Below are 11,305 nucleotides of genomic sequence, written 5' to 3'. Positions count from 1 at the left end.
ACAAACAAACAAAAAAACACACAAACACACACACACCATACACCCACGCAGCCTACTATTAACACCCTCCTGTCCTAAATTTGAATATATCAGTCCCAATAAAAGAATCACTCCCTAGTTCATGTCCTATTATTCCAATAGGAATATTATTCCAATAACATTGTCCCTTTGTGACTTCCTCTTAGAGCACTTTCACACATGAAGTTTAAATTGCCTTTTAATCTTCCTTCCCTTATTTATGTGAATGTCTAATCATGGTTAATGCAGAACAGGTATTTGTAATGGAAATGAGCATTCTGGCTAGTATTGATTTTACATTGGTGTTATAAACCCATTGAAGCAAAACGTGCTTTGAGCTTTGTGTGTGAAAACATCATTATTCTCTTTCACTCTATACACTTTCTCTCAGCGATTCTATTTAGGCCCGCAGCTTTAACTTTTCACCATTACAAACATTACTCTTTATCCACCTTACACCTTCTCACTTTTTGTTTAGTCTTCTACCGTTGCTTTTATTCTGCTATGTGTGTAAACTTATTTAACATATTACTTACCTGTTCTTCATTGTTACATACTTTCACAGAGTAAACAACAACAACAACAACAACAACAACAACAACAACAACAACAACAACAACAACAACAACAATGTAAACAGAACACCTACCCCTCCCCATACAAAAATGTATTATTCACAATCTCAAGAACCAGTAAAACAGTGGATCATAACAATCATCATTATCTCTGACATAGCACTTGGATAACTATTTCCTTGTTTTCCCACTTAATATAATAAAATATCAAAATGAGCATTCTGTTTAAGTTAATTCAAAGTAGAATCAACAACTGATTCTATGCTGCTTCCCAGCAGATTAACCCTCACTGAGGGTCAAGAGGCTTGGACACAAGCCTGGACACCAAAGCTAGTATTCTATGGGTCTGAAAAGGCAAGGCTTTATCTGACCATGAAGCCTTGGTGCTGGAGATGGTTCATGTGGTTGTAAGCAAATGAAGGTTACATAAAGGTGGGAGAATCCATCCTAACTTTTTTTAAAAAAATCCACAGAGGTGTGTTCATGGGTCCCTTAGATCAAACAACATGCCTACTGTTTTTTTTTTTCACTTTTTTAAAGACAGTCCTCAGGACACATCTTAGAATTCAGAGGTCTGCAGATTCCAGAGCATGACCCTGTTACAATCTGCAACTTGATTCGAGAGCTGGTCAGATGAGTTTTCTCTGGACTGTGGACCCCCTGAATTCCTGAAGCATCCACCTAATGAAAGCTTGTGCCACAGTACATTTGCTGCTCTTTAAATTGCTACAGGATTCTTAGCTGTCTAGCTGCAAAACGAACAATTTCTCCTACATTTATTTTAAACACAAACAAAGTGAAACTGTTTTTAAAAAAGCAGCTTATTCTGTGGAATAGATGGGGAGATAACTGATTTGTTAATCAAACAAATCTAGATACTCTTCTAGACGCCACACTAGTGTTTCTGTCCATAGTCCACAATGCTCACAATTACCATAAATTCTGATGCACTGGCACCACAGTTATAACCTATCCTCAACATTTATTTCCTACTACAGATAGCGTTAGAATTAGGTCATAAAATACGAAAGTCAATGCCAAGGCTTCACTTGACTTTAATGGGGACTAGATTAATATATTCATTCACCTAGCACCAAACAAGAGATAAATTTCTACATGCTAATTATTAACACATGCAAAGTAATGGTAGATCTTCAGGACATCCAACTACCCATGGCAGCACATAAATTCTAGAGCTCAGGTACATTTACTGAATGAGAGGGGAAAGACTGCATAGCTCAAGTGTATTTTTATTGCAAATCTGAGTATTTTCAGAAGATAAATCATACCGTGATGGTTGCAATCTGTTTCACAAGTGAGCTGTTAAACATAAGAACTGATGACTGCAAGGTTGAATTTGCTTGGAACAATAATTATTTATGACACTTTATTACAGCATAACTCATAAACATATGGTTACCTTATTAGAAATTAAAATTCATTTTCATATAACTCTCAGCATGATATTACACCAGCATAACTGAAGCAACTCCAGGGGAAAACAAATAATTCCAGTTCAACTGTTCCAGGGCTTGACAGTTGCAATATGCAATTTCAACTAATTCTCTTGTAAATACATAGGCAGGTTTTGATAACACAAATCCATCCACAGGCAAGTACAGGCATAAATGTTATTATTTTCCTACCAGCTTTGGAGACTGCATAATTTATTTCTTTGACACAAAGTACCATTAATTTGTTTGACATTTGCTGCTTTAAAAAAAAAAGTGCTTTTTTCTTTTTTGGCCTTATAGCTAACATAGTTTCTCCACTTCCAGATGTGTAATTGTGCCTTGTAAAAAAAACAAAACAGCAGCAACAACCTCCTGACAGCATATACAAATTAATTAATTAAATGAATAAAATAAACAGTCAGATAAACTTGGTATAGTCTGGATTATGCTTCCTCCCTGCCAAAATTGTGGGGAGGTGTGGGAATATGGTCATTTGTCCATAAGAGCATGGGCAAAAGTTTATTATCGCAAGGATGATTTCATAGCAGAAAGCATTGCGTGGAGCATGATCAACGCGTGAAGAGCTCATGCCATCCAATGATTGGTCCACGTAGCATAGCATGATCAAATACGTGGTCTGGTGTGAGAACATGAGACTAATGTATTGTATTGTCTTTTATCTGCTGACTGAGGCAAAGCTCTCTCCTTGAATTTGTATCTTTTCGTGGACACACAATAAAGGCTGTGCTCCAGCAGCTTCTGAGAGAGCTGCGGCCAGATTTCTGCAACCCATCTTGCTGTGAGACTGATTATTTACGGATGGCGAGCAGGTTCTCGTCAGGGAGGGGGAATACATGGAAGGGCCAAAAGTTCCTTCATAGACTCACCAGTTAGTTCCTTCCTATCAAGTTCTCAGACCACATCAACTCCTAAATCCAATCTGGTAACACCTGCTTTCAAAATCACAGCAAAAATTCAACACTAGGCCTTCCCATCACCTCTAAAACCTTTTGATTGTTAAAACAAAATAAAAAAATTCCTTCCAGTAGCACCTTAAAGACCAACTAAGTTAGTTCTTGGTATGAGCTTTCGTGTGCATGCGCACTTCTTCAGATACACTGAAACAGAAGTCACCAGACCCTTCTATATAGTGAGAAGGTGGGGAGGGGTATTACTCAGAAGGGTGGTGGGATTGGGTGATTGGCAGATAGCTGTGATGAGCCTGTTGACGACTCTTAACGACTGCAATAGGTCTTACAGGAAAAAGCAAGGGGTGAGAAGGTGGAAAATGGCTTTGTATACATGACATGGCTTTGTATACATGACATGGCTTTGTATACATCACCACTACAAATACTGTATGTACAAATATATCATACATCACCAATACAAATATGGCTATGTGATGCCATAGAACATTTACTTTTACCTCTAGAACCGTAAAATGATGGTAACAATGAAAGCACTGTGCCAAAAATGGAAGGGGAAGTAGACTGTGGAAGCAAAATTAATTGACTAATTTAATTAATTAATAAGAGACTACCTATTTCACTATAGCTCCTTCCCTTTACGGTCTTCTCATTCAGCACTCTTTATCTGAAGATATATTTGACTAAATGCACAAATCACAACACACAATTATCAACTAAGTTGATCAAAGACTTTAAACATTGCTCTATTTTTTAATTGAGTGGTAACACAAGCCATTTTGGGTACAAGTGATGGTTAAAACATTCCCACTTGAAATGTAATTACTGAAGTTCTCTTTAAACTAAAATGTAAATAGGCATTTTAATAGTATTCTAAACTGTATTTGATTTACTTCCCATTGATTGCATTATCGCCTTAATAATTAGACATCACAGTATCCTTTCTGTGCTGATTTTCTTCCACCCTAGGTGTTACTATCTGTTTTAAGCTATAAAATGTGTTGGCATAGCATTTGGGAGAAAGCGGGTGGTATTCAATGTCATACATTTTCAATTGTTCTGTATGCACAAGCATTTCAGCTCCTCTCCTCCTGTGCACTGTTCTGGGGTTCTCCTAACCCTCCCCTTCCACAATACAATTTTGGGGGGTGCAAGTAGGAGGAAAGGAGGAAAACCCCCTTATGCAAGCAGAAGTCCTTTTGCTGGACTTCTGCTGATGGGGCTAGTTAGGTGAATCCTGCCCAGAGAGTCTAAAACTCTATTTTTTGATTGATACATAGTCACATTTGCCTGGCTTTGAGAATTATAAAATGCTCTTTAATGAAAATTTACAAGCATGCCCACCCCAACCAACCAGAAAAAAAATCCAAAATGGGGGGCAAAGCTAAAATGGGTGGGGGTAAATGTTTGAATGAGACTGGGCATCTTCACTGGGCACAGGATGCCGACAGAGTCTTGGGTGGTGAGGAAAACTGGTGGGATGGATTGGGATGGATGGATGAGTAGAGCTCCATTTGTTGTAGTTCCCCATCTGCTTTATATTAAGGGCCATTTCAAAATGATCACTATTGGGCCACCTCAGTGGTAAGAAAAGGAGTGTGATGCCTTAGATAACTCATTTATTGGCCCTTTGATAAGTTGACTGTCAATTAGTGCTAAAAGATAGAGAAAGGTAGTATTTCATTGTCAACAGAATACTCGGCTAAGAGTACTTAATTTTTTTACATGTTCATTCGGAGCTATAACCAAAGGAACATATTTTTCAGTCAGTTTGAAATGATTAATCAAGAGGTGAAAAAAACTTAATGCCAAACATTTTTTTCTCAGTCACTCAATTCCCAAGAACAGAATATAATCAAAATCATTACCAATTAAATGTGCAATTTAGCAGAATGAAGCAGGACTGTTTAGGAACAAAAATAGTACAAAACACTATTAATTCTATATTACTTGACTGTGATTATTTTTCTAAATGTCAATTAGATGTTTTTACCAAAGATTAACAGACAAGCTATTGAATATGATTTTATGCTCATAATCCAGCAGTGTTTAATGAAGGGGGGGGGGGGCTAAGAAGTAAATAAACAGGAAATGTTGCTTTTACCTCTGCACAGCACCAAAGATAACTGAATAAGTAATTGACCTTTCAAAACAAGGACTCTGATCCAGTCATCCAGAAACCAAGTGCACCTAAGAGGTTTCCAATTAATCCTCTAATTTAAGTCCTATGTCTCTTTTCTATCAAATATAGATAAAAGGTTGGAAATCACTCCAACTGAAGCAGCACCCTCTGCAGAGTGCTAAGCAGGCCAGCCTCCTTATTAGGAACTAAAGGTCAATAAAAGAAAAAAGTCTCTGTAATATCTACTTTTATTTACTTCTTGTCTTTCTCGTGTATTAAGACATGGAAGAGCTGAAATGAGAATGAAAAATGATAACACTGGCAGACTTCAGGAACAAGGCTTAGTCAAAAATTCATTGGGAAGCTTCAGAAACTCTAGAAACTTTAAAACTTTGGTTAGATCAAAAAGGGATTGGCAAATCAGCAGTAAAATAGCAGAGCAGATTCAATGTAAGTAAGTGTAGAATGGTGCACAATGGGGCAAATATATATATATATATATAGAGAGAGAGAGAGAGAGAGAGAGAGTGTTTCATGCGAAGGATCATTAGGAAAGGGATTGAATATAAAACTGCCAACATCATCATGTTGTTATACAGTCATGTGGCATGACTGCACTTGGAATACTGTATACTGTTCTGGTCATCTAACCCCAAAAAAGGAAGTTGTAGAGCTGGAAAAGGTTCAGAAAAGGGCAACCCAAGTGATCAAGGTGTTGGAGAAACTCCCTATGAGGAAAGGTTACAACTGTAAGACCCTCCTGGGGAACTGGCACACAGACCGTCCCTTGATACATGCATTTCATGAGGAACAGGGCCAACTATGAGTAGCAACTGCCACCACAATCAAGAAGCAATCAATAATTTTGACTTAATTGACATTTTAGCCCTTGTTACAAGTTTCCACTCCTTTCCTCCAGGCAATTCCAGTCCTAATCCCCACACACAGGGTCACAAAAACAAGGCCTTCTGCCTGTACTTGCACTTTACTGTGGTTCTCCACTGACATGGCTGCGGTAAATGCTCTCTGTTTAGTGTGGTCCCAGCAATCCTGGTGGGTTGGACTTCTGAGCAGGCTCCCAGCAGCACCCTTCTGCAGGCTCTGAGACCTGAGGAGACATATGTCCAGCTGCCTTCTGGTTGGCAGTCTTCTGAGCCCAAGGGTCACAGCTAGTGGGGTAATTCCCCAGTTGCTTCCCCCCCTCCCCCAAAGGACAAGGTGGCAGGTGATGCCTTTTCCCAAGACTCCATGTCCCTTCCTGGAGACAGAGATAGCTGTAGCAGAGCTACAAGCTTCTTCGTGTTGCTGTTTTTCTTTTGCTTGTCTATTAGTCAACTCCCTCTGCTGTTTCTAGGCTGCTTAACCTCAGGAACTCCAAGAGCTCCTCATTAGTCTTAGCTGGTGGTAGCTGTCCCATGCTCTACTCCTATGTTGGTTGGTTTGACTGTGGTGTAGAAGGCTGGAGCCTTCTTGAAGGGACAGTCACAGCATGGCCACTGTGCCCAAGACTCTCCACAACATTTGGGGCCTTTTAGTTTCAAGAAAATGAGAGGAGAGGGGACGGTAGAGGAGCATAAAATTATGCACAGTATGGAGAAAGATGTTTCCCTCCCTCTCTTATTACGGTAAAACTCTGAGGCACCTAATGAACCATCTTGGAAGATTCAGGACAGCCAAAAGAAAGTCCTCCTTCACACAATGCACAGTTAAAACTGTGGAATTTGCTCATACAAGATGCAGTGATGACCAGCAACACAGATGGATTTCTGTTTTTAAGATTTTTCCACTGGAGAAGAATGAAAAACTAGTTTTGAAATTAAAATCCATTCTCACAAGTGAGGCCGCAAACACATAGTCGGGATTCAGCTCCTGTGATGCACATTGCAGCACACAATTCCCTGATTTACATTCTTAGAAGTCTAAACAAGTTAGGAGACAATATAGCAGGGTGTACAGCAGTTTTGATTCATTTCTTAAATTGTAATTTTGTTCTGACATGGATACCAAAACCTGAGTTTCAGAACACTTCTCCAGAATATATTGAGTAACAATGCATATGTGGCTAAGAATCTTTCATAATTTGTCTGTCTGGATACTACTGATATCCTACTGTGCAATATCGGGAGGGGAACAGACAATTGTTATGAAAAAAGCAGCATGAGATGTATCCCTTAGGGGCAAATAGAGAATTAGGGCAGACAGACGATGTAGGGAACCCTACAGTAGTCTACAAGTCAATTGATTCAGGAGACATGGATGCAGCATCCAGCAGTTACTGCAGTGGGAGAATATGTAATTAGAGGAAAGGAGAGCAGAAGCCACCCAAGCTGCTGGTGCCTTCAAAGGCATCCGTGATACAGTCTGAAACTCTGTGATCCACGGAGGATGGACTGCAGATCAGAGGCAAGCACACCACTTGGACAGAGATATGTGCAATAGCACTGTCAGCAACCTACACTCAAGGAGAGCTGAGGACTGATGCCTGTTCAAGACACAGATAACATGTCTGGATAGAAAAGAAAATGTGCTTTCTACAACTTGAAGAGGATGGGAACATAGTGAAATTATTCTAAGTGGCTAAGAGTCGGAATCATGCTAGATTCCCAAATGGGTTAGAGATAGCCAATTCGAGAGAATAGGGAACAACAGATATAGAAACAGATACATAGATATGCATGCATATAACAAAACAACCAGGGGAAATCTGAGAGGAAAAGAGTTTTAATTAAAAGCTCTGGTAACAAGCATTTCAAAATGATTATTAAAAGATTGTAGTCATGAACATGTTATTTGAAGGATACCTGAAAATTAGCACCCTCCATTTTATGAATAATCTGGTATGTTTTAAAACCTTGCAATCTGAAATGCAGTCATAGGACCTGCACTGGATGTTTAAACCTTCCCCTGTGCTATTTTACAAAATACACAGAGCAAGGGCAGGGAATTATGTATGAGGGATAAATGTGTTCTTTTCACATGCAAAGCTACCTAACTTGCACTTAATGAACAAATACCCCTGCACAGCTAACCTGTGAAATTTGAACTTTTCCACATGTTGGAATGCATACAAAAATCATGCACTGAAGTGTGTGCAAACATGCATGTATCAGTAAAAATAAAATAGAAGAAATAAATGGGGGAAATTGCTTGTAAAATTTGAATATTTAAATAAAATGAATTAAAAATGAATTTATTGGAGGAAATGTGACTGCAAAAGTATGATTGCCATTTGGGAGGAAGGGCGGTCTGAATCCCCCACCACCCAGAGGGGATCCTGTGCTCTGCTTGGGGTGAATAGCCAGCTGGCCTCTTGCTAGGGTATGGGAAGAGCTGGGGTGGGTTTTACCAGGTCTCACAAAAGATGTGTGCCTCTAGCCTGCATTTATTTGCACTTCCAGGTTGGCGCCTCCAGGCAATGGCGGAGTTCCTCCGATCGGGAGGAATTTGCTCCGTGGAAATTAGGGTCTGACCGCCACGGCGAAGGCGGAGACCCGTTGAAATCACAGGCGGGAGAAGCTTGTGAACTTGGGATTCGGCTGGCACCTTTTGCGCCTCCCCTACTCGCGGGGAAACCCTGATTTGGGGATCTGGAGTGAAGTGGGGTGAGCGGCGCGGTGCTTTGAATCGACTGCTTCTTTCACGGAGTGAAGCCACATCGCTGTTGCCGGAGAGCGCTGACTTTTTCCTGTGGACAATTTGACTTTAAACAACTACCCGTGAGTAGAACAGAAAATTGGATCTTTAAATTCATTAATTTGGCATCGAAGCAGGAAGGTTTTAAACAGGAAGTCCGCCTTCCTCTTTTGTAAATAGATTGAAGCAAAGATGTTGCAAGTTAAAGCCTTGGAAAGTATTTTGTAAAGGATTAAATCTCCATTGGTTAAAACTGTTAAAAAAAACCCTTGGAAGCAGGAGAAGAGGGGGGAAATTTTGGACTTAGTGAGCCTGCAGGAGAGAGTGAAAAATTAAATTACCACAGCTCTGAACCTGGAAAAGGGCTGCCAGCAGAATTAATGTTTTGGGAGAGTTCATTGACTGTGAACGGATAGCATGTTGACAGATGGCTAAATAAGAGAAATATATTGTTTCCATTGTCCTCTTCTGCATTCAAAAAGGAGGAAAAGTAATTGAAAATTGAAACTAACTTTATATTTTAAAATGCACATGAAAGGATCGATACAAGTGGAGACTGTTTCCCTCTAGAGGGAGCTTTTGAAACTGTTACAAGAGTGGGTTTTTTCCAGCTGCAAGATAAGAGCTGTGAGAATCAGAGATTGACCTTGGACTTTAAGAATGTTGACAGAAGGCGCTTTAGTGACTGTTTTATGTAAGATAAGCTACTCGCTGGAACAGCTTCATAAAAAGACGGATGTTATGAATTCCAAACTTGAGAACTTGGAACAAAAAGTGATAAATTTGGGACAAAAAGTGACCATTAATACAGAAATTGCTCAGGATTTGATACAGGAAGCTACTTTGACAGGACAAACTGGTGAGAAGAAGGAGAAAGTTGTGGTTGTTGAACCTAAAGTAATACAAGTGGAAGTCCCAGCCTTTCAGAGGCAAATCGAGGACTATAAGAGAAGGCCTCTTATGAATGAATATAGAAAAAGTCAGAATTTGAAGATTGGAGCCCTGCCTGCACTGGAGAAGGAAGGTTGGATAGACTCTTTCATGCAGGGATTTATTGACCTTTGGGTTCTGAATCTGGGTCAGGAGGTGATTGGAGTTGTGGGGGTCTTTGGATCTGGAGGAGTCTTGAAACATGATTTGAGATATTGTATGGACCTTGGTTCTAGCTGTGGAGAGTTGGCTGGCCTGTCGAGATGGAATGGGGGCATGGCTGGGTTGGGGCCTCCCTGAGACTTGCTCTTCAGCATTTTCAGCATCAAAGAATACGAAGAAGAATTGCAGAAGGGACTTGGAAAATATTTAAGAGCCTCGGAGAGAAGATCTCCAGGTTGATGAACTATATGGAATGGACAGAAATGATTGGCAGAATCCGAGACCAGGGAGAAGAGATGGTGGTAGAAGATTGGGAAAGTCTAAAGTTTGTACATAGAAATATTGTAAAATTAATGAGTGTTTGAAAATTGTTGGAATGAAACTTTATGGCTTTAGCAGAAATGCTATAAGGAGTTAAGTATAAATAAGTATTTTAGTATTAATGGAAAATAAGGTTAAAAATATGTTAAGACATTCATAATGATAAAAATAGAGAAAGATGGAAAGGATTTGCTGAAACAAGTAACAGAAGTGGAATACAAAAAGGGAGGTGAGAGGAAGTCGATGAAATAAGGGAATGAAAGATAGACTAATGAAATGGTATGCTATATGTTTTTTAAATTGTTGTTGTTTTGTTTTGTTTAATTTAGTGTTAAGGTTGTGTTTTGTATTGTTTATTGTATTGTTTCTTCTTTTGTTCTTTTTTCTTGTCTGCCGTAAGTTTGAAAAGTAATAAAGATTATTTAAAAAAAATAAAAATAGCCTGTATTTATTTGCAGCGGAGGGACGCAGGTGGCGCTGTGGGTTAAAGCCTCAGCACCTAGGACTTGCCGATCGAAAGGTCGGCGGTTCGAATCCCTGCGGCGGGGTGCGCTCCCGCTGCTCGGTCCCAGCGCCTGCCAACCTAGCAGTTCGAAAGCACCTCCGGGTGCAAGTAGATAAATAGGGACCGCTTACCAGCGGGAAGGTAAACGGCGTTTCCGTGTGCGGCTCTGGCTTGCCAGAGCAGCAATGTCACGCTGGCCACGTGACCCGGAAGTGTCTCCGGACAGCGCTGGCCCCTGGCCTCTTGAGTGAGATGGGCGCACAACCCCAGAGTCTGTCAAGACTGGCCCGTATGGGCAGGGGTTCCTTTACCTTTACCTTTATTTGCAGCGGGCTTCTTGCTGCAGTGCTGCAGCCTCTAAGGCAGGATCCACATTTCCCCCTTTCCATTTACCCTTGCTTGAAGGAGTGGAAGAGCAGAGGCTGTGGCCACAACCGATACCAGGCTTTCCTGTTCCAGTGACATCAATGGAGAGGAGGGCAAGACGACAGAAGAGAGTGGACAATACATGTACCTAAAAGGAGAGTGCAGTGGCTGCTATATAAAGGTCAGGAGCGTGGGGCCAAAAGACAGCCGACTTCAGCAATCGTTTGGCGGGAAGAAAGAAATAGCCTTGTGGGGGCTGAATACGGATCCCTGCCTGCCGAAAATCAGCC

General features: G+C 40.4%; 1 protein-coding gene across 4 annotated transcripts in view; it reads right to left on the bottom strand.

Moving 5' to 3' along the window:
* Positions 1-11,305, bottom strand: part of NELL1 (neural EGFL like 1) — a 372,071-nt gene that overhangs the window by 216,797 nt on the left and 143,969 nt on the right. The gene's annotated exons all lie outside the window — the stretch shown is intronic.

The sequence above is a fragment of the Podarcis cretensis genome, assembly GCF_951804945.1.
Source record: "Podarcis cretensis genome assembly, chromosome: 1".
Lineage (NCBI taxonomy): Eukaryota > Metazoa > Chordata > Lepidosauria > Squamata > Lacertidae > Podarcis > Podarcis cretensis.
The sequence above is the reverse complement of the archived record's forward strand: the minus strand, read 5'-3'. Positions and strand labels throughout refer to the sequence as shown.